At 45.6% G+C, this 15,751-nt stretch overlaps 1 protein-coding gene across 1 annotated transcript in view; it reads right to left on the bottom strand.

Annotated features, from left to right (window-relative positions):
• LOC135401591 (prestin-like) overlaps window positions 1-14,186 on the bottom strand; it is a 94,433-nt gene extending 80,247 nt beyond the window's left edge. Inside the window, exon 1 of the mRNA XM_064634092.1 lies at window positions 13,923-14,186. The gene's annotated coding sequence lies outside the window, so the exon portion shown is untranslated. The remainder of the gene's footprint in view (window positions 1-13,922) is intronic.
• Window positions 14,187-15,751: the final 1,565 nt, after the last annotated feature.

Raw genomic sequence — 15,751 nt, 5'->3', positions numbered from 1 at the left:
ACGGTGTATTCTCTTCCTTCGGGGTGTACTAAAGGAGTACACTGTAAACTGAAAAACACCCTTATGGGTGTAAATCGCTTGTCCTATGTTTGACTCCTCTTTTTACACCGTATGGTCTGGAACACTTTTTTTAGAGGGTGTATCCCGTGTAAAACGCCCTTTGAAAGGGTGCTTTTCCTTGAAAATGCCGTATTTTGCACCCTTTATACACCTTTTTAGGAGGGTGTTTAACGATCTTACACCCTCCTAAAAGGGTGTTTAAAGGGTGCAAAAGAGGGCATTTTCAAAGAAAAGCGCCCTTTCCAGGGGTGATTTACACGGAATACACCCTCTAAAAAGGGTGTTCCAGACCATGTACGGCGTAAAAAGAGGTGTCAGTTATAGGACAAGCCATTTACACCCATAAGGGTGTTTTCCAGTTTACAGTGTAGAGCAATTGATACACCCCAAATACACCTAAAAGACAATGAAAAAATGCACCTAGGAAGCAAGCCAGCTGGTGAAGATGATGCATAATGTAAAAAAACCCGAGACTAGGGAACACGAAGGGACAGACGTGTTTGTGTCTGTCCCTTCGTGTTCCCTAGTCTCGGGGTTTTTTACATTATGCAACACCTAAAAGGTTTGATTTTTTAGAGTGTAGGTGCGACCATAGGTGCCTCGTGCGGAAACACGGCTTTCGCCTCCAAATGCGTTCACTTCCTCCTAAATCCACTGTGCACATCCGGCCGAGTGTAATGGCAGCACGGTCTCCGGCATTACTTACGTTCCTCATGTTCGCCCATTGCGTCCTACGAATTTGCGCGAATGCCCCGCGGCGTCCGCGTTGCCCGTATGGTTGCAGGACGGCGTGGACGACATCACGCCAGACGCGCTGTGCCTACATATAACGGAGGTATAAAAGAAGCACATATTATCGTATTTCATCATTAATTTCTTAGGCGCTCGAGGCTTTGTATGTATATTTGTCATTTCTATGTGTTTCCAGCCTCAGGACATCAATTGTCTCACGTTCAAGCACATATTACGCCCTCCCGAGGGACTCTTGGGAGTAAATAAATTGATTGATTGATTGATTGATTACCTTGTCACTAAACCCTCCGTCATACGCCCGCTCCGCTTTCTGCGTCATACGGGCCTCCTGGCCTCCCTCTGAGCCGGGTTTATTTTTCTTTTCTTTTTTTCTCTTTTTATTTTTATTATTTTAGAGAACAGCAAGCCGGTTTACTGCATGGCTGACCTCTCCCCTTTTATCTCTCCTTTTCCTTTTTTTCTGCCAATAAATCCCCCACCCACCCACACACACACATATTACGGAGTATTAGCAGATCGGCAGCGCCCTAGGGAGACGATAAAAGAAGCTGTCAAATCAAAGATCATCAACGTGATGTTAGCCATTGGAAAATGAGAGAGAGAGAGAGAGAGAGAGAGAGAGAGAGAGAAATACATGATGACGATGATATGGGGATGACTTTCGCTCATTGAGCAGAATGCTACCCCATTGCTATTGGGGAAAAATGAGAGGATGGTGATGAGGATGATGCTGACGACGCTGACTGGGAATCACTTCAAAGGAATCATATGCTTGGCTTTCGTGTTTTTGGAACCGTTGAAGCAAATACTTTCCAACCTCCCTAGCGAGCCCCGCCGAAACGTTTCTTCTCAGCTGCTGTGGCGGCCGATAAAGAAACAAACGAGTAGATGCGAAAATACTCCAAAAGCCGCGAGATGACATAACGAAAGAAAGAGATAGGACTCCGACTTAACGTAACAAACAAACAACTTTAAGCAGGCGTTTCGCCTGTCATACGATGATGATGCTGATGATGATGCCCGTCGTATGACGGGCGGAACGTCTGCTTAAAGTTGTTTGTTTGTTACGTTAAGTCGGGGTCCTCTCTTTCTTTCGAAACAAAGGAGGGGGAGAGCACACATCTCCTTCTCCAAAATGCGTGACGCGACGCGTCTACACCGAGGCCTCAAAAGTGTGTTAAAGAATGCTGTCGATTGTTTTTCTTTTTTTTTTGTTTTTTTTTTCAAAAAAGGGCGTGCCAGCGTCCTACTCCTAACGAGGTAAACCTTGCATTATAGGCAAGAGCGAACGCAATGTACGTTACACGAATTCGCTCCGGTGGCGTCGAGAACAACGACGGCATGAGGCAAGGACTTCCGAACAATACCGCCAAAGAAAAAAACGAGGCCTTTTCTGGACAGGTAATTGATGAACACAGAAGAAGGGTATAAGCACGCTCGTGCAAGCATCAGGAGAGTAACATGCATGGCCTTGAGTTTGAGGGTGTACCTAAGAGGACAAACCAGGACGGAAAGTACAGACACTATGGACTCACTGGTTTTGAATTCGAATGACAGGTTTGGAGCCTACTTCACGGGGTAAGAGGAGACGAGAGGATTGGAGTAAGAGGAGAGCACACGGTGTAAGAGGCTACAGAGAGCACAACTTCACAGAGCACACTGTATCTGCCTTTGGAACATTGACACACTCACATGAGAGGAAAGTCCGCTCAAATCTGCCGGTTTTGGCGGAGTAGTCAGCGTTGCTCTGTGAAGCGACCTTGGTCCCGCGCGACACGAACTCTGCTCCGTGTGCTTGCTCCGGAAGTGCTCCCGATCCGACATTGGAATTCAACATCAGTCCATCAACAGTAAGTCATAGAGTCCATCGTGTCTGTTCTTTCCGTCCCGGTTTTTTCCTCCTCGTTGCCCTCAGACTAATAGTTATGTCACCCTCCTAGCGGACGAGCGAAGGAGCTCCTATGGCGGTCGGGGTCTCGAAATGTTCCGAGGGACAAGCTGTCTGTCTGACGCCGCGACTTGAACAGATAGCTGCATGGGTCTTGCAGCTACTGGACTCAAGTTCTCGAAAACGCTGACAGAGACGTTAGTAACACGAATAGTTCTATCGATACTGCTTAGCATGACTGGCTTTTCTATATATCGTCTCTGCACCGCCATGTAACTGTGGCGACCTGACCGGTCTGGGAAAACAGCACAGTCGGGTTCGAGTCTCCCAGTGACATTTAAGCGAGCGTCTTCCTGTCTACACATTAATCGGCAAACTCTGCAAATATGTTCTTTGGTGCTAGCTTTAATATCATTCTGGAAATTAGCAAGTTATGTCTCGGATTTTCCTGCCGTATTGCGGCACGGGCGGTAAGGACGCATAAGCCTGCCTATCTCCGTTCCAGGTGTCCACGTGAAAAGACCGGTCACAGTAGAAAAAAAAAGTTACTTGGCGGGGGAGACACGGAATGAAGACACGAAAGGAGTGTCAAGATCAAAAGAGAAAAAGCCGGTCGATCGTCTCTGATGAAACAATCGACAGCTACCGTACCTGAAATGCAAGCGGCACTCCACGTGGCGTGACGCAGGTAACGGGTATTGTTCGTGATATATTCCGGGAAAACGAAAGGGAAGGATGTCATGAGATCGCGGTTTCTCTTGTCAAGGTAATGTTACGGGTAGTTTATATTGTGATGTCCTATATCATGGCCAGCCTTCCCCTTTTTCTCTCTCTCTCTCTTTTTTTATCAGCATTACATATATACCCCCCACCCCACCCAATCTCACATAACGAGCGTTATCTTTTAAGTTGGCGCTGTCTAAACGACAGAGTAGGTTTCAAACCAACGTCTTCGCGTGGGAGCTCGTGCTACGGAATATTGAGATGATGAAGACACCATGTATTCACACGAGCGACATCCTCGCGGAATATTCTAGTGAAAGAAAATGAGAAAACACTGCCTCACAGAGCCAAAAAGTTCCGTCCCGTGTTATGCTGAGCGTTCACACGGTGCAGAATACCGGGAGTGGCGTACTGCGCACTTAGCAGACGGCACTTAGCAGACGGCACTTAGCAGACGGCCCTTAGCAGACGACACTTAGCAGACGACACTTAGCAGACGGCACTTAGCAGACGACACCGTCAGCGTGTTTTCCTCTCGTCTGCTACGGAATATCTTGTGGTTGCGTCACTACGGTTATCAGTGTAGTTGAAGACATGGCGTTGAGCGCTCGCGCTCACGTGACAGCAGAAAGCTATGACGTTTCTCGCATCTTCCGCTTCTGGGGGAATGTCGCTCGTGTGAATACACGGACACAATTGCTTCCCGTGTCTTCCCGTCTGCTCCCGTGGCATAGTGGTTAAGGGAGGAGACTGGGAGGTGACGCGGGGTTCGAATCCCTGCACCGGCTGTGCTGCCTGTGTGGCTGTGAGCGGAGTACAGATGCGGACAGATGGAGAGAGGACAGCGCAGGAAGGAGAGGGGGGGTTTAGTGTACGCCCTGGGCCGACTTTACGGGCAACTGTGCCGACATTCGTCTGTGGAAAGACGAAAAAAGATGAAGAAAAAGACTGCCGGTTAAAACACGGGGGAAGCGTTTCAACTGGGTTTTCCGACAGACGAGTTGATGGAGACACTGTGGACCATACGGGACGTTCAGGCGACATCGGTGCGTCTGAATGGGTCGCGATATGCTGGACGAAATTTCAGCTATGGGGTAGCAAGGATGGACTACTAAGGGAACTATGCTGACATATGTCTGACAGCCCAGTCTGAGAAGAACCCAGGAAAAACCCGTGAGCTCCATCGGGATTCGAACCCGAGTACCTCCCAGTCTGGACGTGACATGGTCAGCAACCTAACCGCGAGCTGGTCATGTTCACCATACCTCACGTGTAATTGTCGTGGTACCTTTATTTAAGAGCGATCCAATGAGACCGTACTACGTGCACAATAAAGTGACTGGGAAAGGCACATGGGCTGCGCGACAGGCTGGCTTACTTGCATAACGGGAGTATATACACGTAAGATGACTCAGCCTATCTGTGCGTAGTTCTGACATATTTATCCACTTGTCACGTAAAGTGAACTAATCCCATGGCACACCAGACACCGCATTGCTGCGAGCAATCTTCGTGAAAGCCGTCTACCAAGAAAAGAAACATTTGCGGTATTGGCATGCTCGTAACGTGAAAGTGAAATTCTTAGGAGGGGAAAGATTGGATCAAGAAACGTGTTTTGGCACATATACACTTTGGTGCTGATGAAACATTCCCATTCGATATTCAGACGACGTCGCAGCAAATACGCGAGAATTTGTTCACGTGTAGTTCGAGCGCAGACTATATTTGTCTGGGGTATACAAGGAATGCGGTCCTGTTATTTTTTCTTTCTGGCTATTTTTAGCACAGTTATTTCCACTTAGCATATGACAGATCGGACCGTATGCTAGACCACCGGCAAGTGCGTTCGAATCCTGCCATCGGGCTGTGTACCACGAGACGGCACACCCCCTGAAGTATAGGCCTGGCGCAGGGATCGGAACCGGTATTTTTTTCGGTCCGATTCGGGTTCAGGTTCAGGCATATTGGTTCGGTTCGGGTTTAGCTCCAATGAACCGAAATTATCAGCTTGAACCCTCACACACACGCACAGACAAAAAAAAATCGGTCAGAGGTCGGGACATTTACAGGGATTGGAACCGTTACTTTTTTCGGTCCCGGTTTAACCGGTTCGTGGGCAGTCATTTTGCTACATGATTGATTGATTGATTGATTGAAAGAAAGAAAGAAATTGCTACATGAACGCGAGCTTACGCTCACCGTACACGGTTGTAAGAGAAAGGTGTGAGATAACCGTTTCAGGTGATTAAAAAAAAAAGGTGGGTCGGCAGTACAATTATTTCACCTCTGAACCGATTCCCGAACCGGTAACCGTATGATTTTTTTTTTCGGTTCAGTTCCGCTTCGGTTCAGGACAAGCAAAGAAATTGTTCGTGTTCGGTTCGGGTTCGTCAGAAAATAACGTTTTTTTTTTTTTTTTTCGGTTTTCGATTCGGGTTCCGATCCCTGGGCCTGGGACGCATACTAAATCGCCATCCTTTCTGTGCTCTGCTCACGTCTGCAGTTTCCTCATGACCAGCATGCCTTGCGTGTGACACGGGTTCGAGTCCCGGCACAGGTTTCTCTGCATTTTCTGACACGTACCTCCCGGACGAATGTCGGCACTGTTCTCCCCTGAAGTCGGCCCAGGACGCAAAATAACCCCCAGTCCTTCCTGCTGTCCTCTCTCCATGTGTCCACGTCTGTATGGTGCTCATAGTCACAGTTGCTTCGCGGCGCTAACACGAAATTTAAAAAAAAAAAGTCCCTCACGACGCTGACGCGAATCTACAAAGTAAAAAAAAAAACGATTTCTTAGGCAGCGCCGCCTGAGCGATAGCACCTTCGATGCAGCAATAATATCGGATGTTTTTTTTTAATTAAAAAGTAGAAGACGTTATTTGCGACATCTAATTATTTCCATTTTCCATGAACTTGATTGCATAAATGGACATCGTAGCCGACCTTGGAGTCTGCCCAACGCGTACCACGCCTTTCGTAGAGTATGCAAAACGACGTTTTCTAAAAAATATACTGGGACCTTATCGCGGCTGATAAAAAGAAAACGTAGGATTAACGCATTTTCTAGTGAAGCAAACATCGTTGCGCTGCCAGTGTTCAACATAAGTTGGGTTGGACGCGTCACACCATCTTATGAAGGCGCCTTTTTTTTTTTTTTTTTCCCCTTCCGAGTTTGGCTTTATTGCGGTGGGTCTTTTCCAGCCAACTGATAATACGTATTGCATCAGGACGGTTCTTTTTCATTTCTGCTGCTCTATCCGCAAAGCAACAGACGGAGAGAAGACAGTCAGGAATGTCCTTTCACTGTACCGTCTGCAAAGTATGCCGGAAAAACCTTAGTCAGTTCCATTATAGTGGATCACCTTCAACACCCGGAGACCAGGAGGTGAAACAGGTTCGAATCTGTTTTTTCTCAGAGGCAATAAATGTCGGGAACACCCTCCCATCTGAGCAATAATATCCCACGAATGAGCGGATCGACACACCATTGAGACTCATTGAGAGAGATTGCTCTAATAAACCAGGCTTTTCTAAACGGAAGCTCCGAGGTCACATTATGTTTTGCGGCAGTCAAAAACATAAACGAGGTTAAGCGTGATTAATAAATGATCATCAATAAAATGTCTCGTTGTCCCGCACAAATAAGTTGTCCTCTGGGCAAAATACTTATATGGCCGCATACGGGAAATATCCTGGAAAGGCGTCTCTCCACACTGGACACCCGCACCCGGCCACTTACCACTGCAAAGATTCTGGTTGCTCGGTCTACAGACGACAAATGTCGCAAGGAACAAATGTCGCTGGACGTGCGACACGTGTACTTCTCACGCATCTTGATTGTCTCGTGTTTGTGTTTCTTTTTTGTTTGTTTTGTGTGTGTGTGCGAATTTTTTTCTTTTTTGGTTCGGGTGAAGTTTTTTCCTTTTTCTGGAGTAGCAAAGCTTGAATTAATGAATCAATGTTCATTAGGATGGCTGAGTGGGCATCTTGGTACGTAGCTATACGAGGAACGTTGGAGCTGTAAGGACAGCGGACAGAAAGAACACGAGTATACACACGGGACCGGCTGCTCCACACTCTTAAAGAAAAGGGTGTACTTTAACTCCTTTTTCTTGCCTCATATATCACTCCCTTTTGGGATTGTATCTCATTACGGCCAAAGTCTCATTACTCTCATTATTCTCATGATATTTGGCCGTAACGAGACACTTGGGGATTAAAGGATTTTCGGCCGTAATGAGACTTCAGCCGTAATGAGACTTCGGCAGTAATGAGATGTTACCCCCTTTTGGAGAGTACAATTACTCTCAAAAAAGGAGTCTCCTCACGCCCTCAAGGGAGTAACATTACTCCCTTACTCCCTGTCGGAGAGTAATATTAACCGTCAGTAGGGGTTATTAATTATACTCTCCAAAAGGGAGTGTATATGTGGCAAGAAAAAGGAGTTAAAGTACACCCTTTCTTTTTTTCTTCTTCTTCTTCTTCTTTTTCTTAAGAGTGTGGAGCAGCCGGTCCCGTGCATACACGTGTTCTTTCTGCACGTTGTCCATACAGCTCAAAATTTTTCGTACGGATTAACGAATCACGTGGAAAAGGCAAAACAAAAAGATTCTGGACGAGCACGTAAGAGCATTAACACTCTGTGGATGCGATAATTGATAAAACAGAGAGGCTGCGCTCACTGGAGGGACGTATAGAAACCGTTGGCTCCTCATAAATTTTATTCGTTCGTGACCCGCTGTCACCGTGAGTGGAGGGCGTCCCCCTATAGTATCCCGGCATCCTTAGTAGAGCATCTATTTTAAGCAAAAGTCGATACGTGCTTTTGTGTGTCAGATGAACCCATTTCGTTGTAAGGCCCGGCCTCTCGGCTGCGTAATATATTCCTGATGACTTGACGCGAAGCCAAATATGATGGACAATTATGTCAGGATTGTCTCAGATTTTTTATATACGAGTAATCGCGTTGCCACTCGCAGCTATAGCTTTCATGGCTCCCTTCATAAATTTCGATGCTACGGCGTTAGAGTTTTATCTTATCAATTACTCAATCGAACAATATTTTTTTTAATATTGCGTGTGAGCGCCGCGAAGCAACTGTGGCTATGAGCGGCGTACAGATGTGGATAGGTGGAGAGAGGACAGCAGGAAGGAGTGGCGGACAGGGGGATTTTTATGCGTCCTGGGCCGACTTCAGGGGGAACTGTGCCGACATTCGTCTGGAAAGTCTTTTGAAAAAAAAGAGTGTACGCAAAACGACGCAGTCTGATTTGAAAAAAGAAAAAAAAGATGGAGATGTTAGCCCGGAGCCACTCGGGACTTGCTACTCCAGGACGCGTATTGAGAAAAGAGAGGGAAACTTCACAAATTCATACAATTTGAACAAAATTGATACAATTTGTGGTGATGTTGTCATCCATTCCGTTTCAAAGTGTATGGATTTGCGTAGTTTCCCTTTCTTTTCCGAAAAACGCGTCCTGGAGTTACTAGCCAGTCCCGGGTAGCTCGAGACTAACATCTCAATTTTTTTCTTTTAAAATCAATCAATCAATCAATCACCACAAAACTTGGCACCAAAAGCAACAGTGTAGGAGTGTCCACGTGCGAAATCTCAATGCACAAAAACCAAAGAGCATCACAAAGTGTCGAAGAGGTCCGTCGATACGAGAAATTGCAGAAGGGCGCGCATGGCAGGTATGAGCTGATTTCCGCCCCAGCACCCAATAACCTTTTCCGAAACTGTTCCGGTAATTAGTTACCGAAAAAGTCAGTCCTTCAGTGGTTTGTCTAGAATCGCAAGCACTGGGTGGGTGGGGTGGGGTGGGGTGGGGTGGGTGGTGGGTGGGATATGTTTAATGCGAAGTAAAAGAAAAAAAGAAAAAAGGGTGGGTGGGTGACCGTTGTATTTACGTTATAGCGGCATTATGTATCATTGCAGGCCTGCGGCCAAAGATGAAACAACAGAGGGTGCGTATTGTAGGGTGCGCAAAGAAGTCGTGGGGTATTGGGGAAGGAGAATGGGTAATTCACAGTTGATGCGAAAGTGAGTTTACGACAGAATCCCTCAGGAGCAACTAGCAACTAGTTCAGAAAATCCCAGAGTGCTTAGCGTCGCTTTGAACTGTGGGAGTTTACTAATACGAAAGAAACGGGTGGCCTCCAAACTTGTTCCGATTTCTCCGCTACCGGTCCGTTGTCCACGACGTGTCAAGGTCAGCGAAAGCGAAATGTGAAGGATATTATTCTTCGTTCCGCCGCTCAGCAAGCGCCCAGAATGCAATGCGTGCGCAAAGAGCACTGGGATTTTCTGAAGTCGTGGAGTACACAGACGTGGAACGGGTTAGTTGTGGTCTGGGCCGCCTTGAGGAGGAACTGTATATACCGAAAGAACCGAGGGAAAACCTGAGACGACACAACCGGATTCAATCTTTAACCTGGCGAATGATGTCACCAAGACCCACTGACAACACTCGAGTGGAAAGTAACATTCATGAGCTGATTCTTGAAGGCATCCAGTGTAGTAATGGGTAAGTTACTAAAAAAAGTTACTACGTTAATCTACAAAACAGGTAACTGAGTTATAGTTGTAGTTACTCTTTTTGAATTGTAACTAGTTACAGCTGAATAGAATATTACAGCTACCACGTTAAAGTAGCTTAGTTACTTTACAGTTGCCTTCTGGGGAAAAAAGCCGAACGAATGTAACTCTCAAAAACTTCCAAAAACCAGAGATGACAAAATTCGTGGAATTCCTGGTTGGGAAAAACGGCGGGGCATTTGAGGCCCGAACAAAATATCGTTAGAGAAATGACGCGTGGAAAATATTGCCGTAGCTGGGTAACTTATATACATCGTAGAACGTGAAGAAAAAACAATGTACCAATTTCCGGCGATGCAGAATCAAAAATAACAAAGACGGTTAAGAGCATCAACTGTTTACTATATACATAAAAAACAAGACTTTCGTGCAGTAGGCTGCACTTCTTCAGGTTTGAGGACCTGTTACAAGTCAGGTGTCCTTGTAACAGGTCCTCAAACCTGAAGAAGTGCAGCCTACTGCACGAAAGTCTTGTTTTTTTATGTATATAGCAAACAGTTGATGCTCTTAACCGTCTTTGTTATTTTTAACTTATATACAGTTAGATTTTACGGTTACTTTAACCAAAAGTGGTAATTCGTTACAGTTACAAGTTACTTTGCTTGAAAAGTAACTAGTAACTGAAAAAAAAATGAACTAGTTATAGTTACAAGTTTCTTGTTCCTTTATTAATTACTATCCAGGTCTGTTTCTGCGCATGAGCAGAAAAGTACCTTCACATTGGGCGGAAAGACGAGTGTCTGAATCTTCTCTTCCAAAATGGGCTCTGATAAGTCAACTATATACGTCCTATTAAAACTCAAATGACAGTCGTCCTCGAGAGACCTTGAAACACTTGTCAGGGAATGCGAGAGGCTTCTGTTTCCCCACAGTATCCGTGCATTCTTTGAAAAGCTCACATTACTCGGCTGCGGATGCTTGCTTCCTATGGCGATTGGCGACGTCACCCCCTCCTTGCGTATATACTGACTCTTTTCGATCGCTTTTTCCCTTTATCTTTCCTCTGTCGCGTTCCTGGTTGTTGATGTTGTTGTTGTTTTCAGTTCCACGAGATGGGTCCAGAAGTAACTTCTTCGCCAGCGAGGCACTTTCTCCGTAATTTTCTTCTACAGCGATATAACTGTTAAGCGCTCACTCCTATATGGGTATAAGCGGTTATCTCGCAGCAAGGTGCGTGCCCAAAAAACGACGATGTGAACGCCCTGGTTATGAGCGCTTGCTTAATCTCTTACTGCATCTCATACCCGTCACATTCGTGCTGTATACTGCATTGCGTGACTGTTTTTCTTTCATTTTTTTCCCCTTTTCCTTCCTTCTTTTTGTTTATTTTCAGTTTCCTTCTTTGTCTTTTTCTTCCTTGCTCTTTTTCGGAATGGCAAGCTGGCAATAGCCTGGCTGACACTTCGTTTTTTTCTTCCTTTTCTTTCACTCTATTAAACATATCCCACACCACCACACACACACACCCGTTTCACTGTTTGTTAGTCATCCTTGTCTGTACTGTCTTGGCGCATTATGGCCTTTGTTGCTTATGCGCCAAGAAGACCTGAATCATCATCATCATCATCATCATATTTGTCTGTAATCTGTATCATTCTTCTTTCACCGTTTGTTGGTCTATCCCTTACCCAAGCAGCACAATGTACTGAAAGTCGAGTGCGATAGGGGTGGACGGTATGTGTATTATCAATGTTCTTTAGTTTCACGAGCCTGTTCAACGTCTTCAACCTACCCGTCCACCCTTATTGCACTCGACTTTCAGTACATTGTGCTACTTGGGTACCTCCCACCCAGGCAGCACAATGTACTGAAAGTCGAGTGCACTGGGGGTGGACGATATGTGCGTCATCAATGTTCTTCAGTTTCATGGGTCTGTTCAAGGCCTTCCACCTACCCGTACACCCCCATTGCACTAGACTTTCAGTACATTGTGCTGCTTGGGCAGTTCTTTTCTTCTTTTTTTTATATTTATTTCATTCTTCTTTCTTCATCTTCATTCTTCTTCTTTTTGTTGCGGAATAGCAAGCCGACGTCCCGTTTGACTGCCTTTCCCCAGTTTCTTATTTCTTCTTTTTTTTTTCATTTCGTCTACTAAATATATCCCCCCCCCCCGGGTTCGAAAAACGAATAAGTACATAACAGTATGGACTATGCTTCGGTGCCGCCAAGAGAAATACAAGAAGATCAAGAAGAAGTATGTCTTTCTCGAGCGTTTTAACGCTTTCCTATAGGGAGGGAATTGGTAAGATGTGTGTGGGGTCGTCTAAATTTGAAGCACAACGGTGTTGACACTCCTCGAGAGTATTGAGTGCGATAGCAATTTGGCAAAGTTTTAGATCCCGTCTCAGTCGTTGACTCCGGGTAGCAAAGAGGCGAGATACGGTTACGAGCGGGCTAAACGGTTAGGGAAAGTTTAGGAATCTTCTCATCTCATATAGGGTCAACAGTACAAGAAGGACTGAAGCCTGCAATCGCGGAACGACACAACCAACATAACAACGTGACATGGATCGTGCGCGTCCTGCCAGCAAACACAACTACTACAACAACAAATAAATCGTGACTATGACATGGGTGATTCACCGCTGGAGAGCAGAACAACTACCCCAATTTCACGGGGAACATTGGGATAAAGGGTGCCACTACAGCGTCAGGAGCTAGACCACGAGGAACTCCAAGGACATTAGAAAACATCTCCAAACAAGGTTGTTGTTGTTGTTGTTCGACGGTGTTGCACGTGGTGCTGACATGGACCAATAATTGCCATTAATAACCGGGCGGCCATCACCAATTTGTTATCACTCCCCTGACTCTTCTTTAGGTTCTTTTTTTTTTCTTTTTTCTCTCGCACTGTTGTTCACAGGATCTATATGTGTACATCCTTGCTGGTTTTTTGCATTATGTCTTGATGACCATAGTGTTGTATTTCCTTTTTTTTTTTTAGTATATCTGATGTTTCTTTGGTTGTTTGCCGATCATGGTAATTGCTTTTTCAGTTTTTACAGTGTCATTGTCGCCCAACTCCTCCGTTATGTTGTACCCGTTTGGGTCTTTAACGTATTCTAAATAAATAAATAAATAATTGCAGCAAGGTTGAATGTCTGTCTCCTACCAGTACTCAACAGAGCACAGAGTTGTCGCCTCTCCGTTTCGTAGAACTCACATTAATGTGAGCTCTAACCGGACTAACAGAACTATAAGACTAACAGTGTTCGGCACAGCGCCAGCAGCCAACCATTTCAGTGACCATAAAGGTCACATTCATGCTATCATCACATTTTCATGCCAGAACCATCAATAAAGGTACTCTCCAGAGTATAAACGGTCTACCAGTGCTTTCTACAACATATTAAGCGAGCGCTCATTACGGGAATGTAACCAAAAGATAAGGGAATGTATAGACAGAGATGTTGTGTCTGCGAGAAAGCAAAATCTCTTACTGCGCACCGTCGCTTCATGCATATAATCGCATACGTGCAACAACTGTCACTGTAATCCCCAAGTATGAGCGCTTCCTTGATTTTTCAATCGAATTAGTGACCAGAGAGATTTGGTGGAAGGAGTTTTAACTTTCTGCCAACGCCGAGTTGGTACCTGAGCAATGACGGTAAACTAATAGGTGATTCACAGAGAGAAATATTTTTTCGCCCATGACAATTATTTTGAACAAATCAATATTTCCCAACTGTACTTTTTTCAAATAAGGAAAACCACCAGATTATTTGTGGAAATGGAAGAGTATTGCTAAGCGCCGTATTCCATACCACTTTGAGTTTGTTTTGTCCGACATATTGACCTCTTTACTCTTCGTACAACATGCCTCGTCATGTTCTACTCATGTACCAAACATTCTTAAAACCCAGCAATTTTGAATATTTACACCGATTCGGATTTACTCACCGAGCAGTGCAGGCGTCGAAGACTGACGTGCGGGGTCGCGGAAGAGCTCCCAGTTATGACAACAACAAAAAATCAAGTCCTACACGTTCACAGACAACAATCCAAGATGCACTATAGGGCTTCACAAGGGGAACAACGCAAGGCGACCAAGACACAGTCCAGTGTGTCCGAGTTAAAGGCACATAAATGATTCACAGCGGCCACGAGGCTTCGAGAGCTCAGTAAATGACGTCCATGCACGCGCTCAGTCCTGCTTTTGACGAGGCTTTCCCTTTCACTGTGGCATTACTCCCGTTACATTCCCCCTAGTAGATGCCACGGGAAAGGGGTCTATTCTCGAGAGAGAGGAAAGAGAGAGAGAGCGCCGATCGCTGGAACGGAACGATGCCCTTCTTGAAGGCTTTGCGGTCAAGCGACCGGCAACGGGCAAGGTTAGAGAGAGAAGGTTCCGTTGTTTCGTCGGCAGGTTGTTTACCAACATTCGCCACGTGGTCCTGGAACTTGTGTAAGGCGCGCCAGCTGGCTCGGTGGTGGCAGGAGGTGAGTAGAACGTGGTAGTGTATGTTTAATGGAAAACGGAGACGATCATTGAGGGGAATCCGGTAAAGTGAAAGCGATAAAGCCTGCAGTGTTGCAACAACTTTGTGCGTAAGTGCACGGGCATTGCAGAGCTCCCCCCCAACTCCCCCAATAGCGCAACTTCACTTGAACGCCCTTCTGTACCAAAGCACGAAAGTGCACGGTAGGTTGACCGCCGTGACCATGTCCATGATTATAGTTGACGTAAAACACCGAAATATCATATCCCCCTTTCAGACGCCATTGAGAAGGTGGATCTTTTGCTGAGCATATGAAAAGGCTCATTTCGAGTACAATGTAAACGCTCTTCCAAGATGTGGAAAGCGAAGTCTGATCTCAGCCGATCTCGTCATCCTTTATATGCCGTCGGACGCTGTTCTTTATTTATTGATTGGTTTATTCGTCACGGCTTATGAACGAGCGGCGTCCGTTCGTCGTCTCTATAGGCCCTGCTGGGAGGTTCGAACCGGATTTTCTCTGTGGACGTTTGTCCCCGGGATATCAGTCCAAGACGCATAGAGGCCACTGGGTCTGGTGGAGTGGCGACCAGCGATTTGTGGTTTTATCTATCACGACGTCCACTCTGGGTACTACCTCCTAAACACATCATGTGCTTTTTCCCTCTTCGTGGGGTTTTCACGCTGGAATGAGCTTAATATGACTGGCATGAAGGCATTCAAGGAAGTTCACTCCAGCTGGCATTCACTCTGCTTGCATGCGTTTCGTGCTACAATCAATTCTCCTACAACATAATAATGACATCTTCATAGTCATTGTCATTGAACGGATAAGAACGGACAGACGTTTCATCGCCCGGAGATCTCGCTGCAGAAGGTACTCGCTCATCCAGAATATGTCCATAGAATATGTGGTCGTACGAAGACGTCATTTGGTTCCGGAATCTCTGCGTTGTCTTTATGGTTTTACGCTCGAGCGTCTCGGCTAAGTGATAGCTATACGAGCATGATTTCATGCGTGGCATTAATTCTAGTATAGCCCAACGCCGTTCTCGGTTCTTCATCTTATTCCGGTGAACAGATTACAAAGAGGAAACGAAAGCATCGATCCGCGGATCTATGTTCCTTACGTTATAGTTTTTTTTATTGTCAGCGGACATTGCTTCAAAGCAGAAATATTGGAGTAAATAGATTGTAGTGGTAAATATTGAAGCAGCCGGTCCTGACACAGTCGCTACTAACAACGTTACTTTTTTTTCTGTCTCTCTTTTCCGTCGAGTCCAATTTTTAATC

The sequence above is a fragment of the Ornithodoros turicata genome, chromosome 7 (genome assembly GCF_037126465.1).
Source record: "Ornithodoros turicata isolate Travis chromosome 7, ASM3712646v1, whole genome shotgun sequence".
Lineage (NCBI taxonomy): Eukaryota > Metazoa > Arthropoda > Arachnida > Ixodida > Argasidae > Ornithodoros > Ornithodoros turicata.
This window is presented reverse-complemented; position numbering and strand designations above follow the sequence as displayed.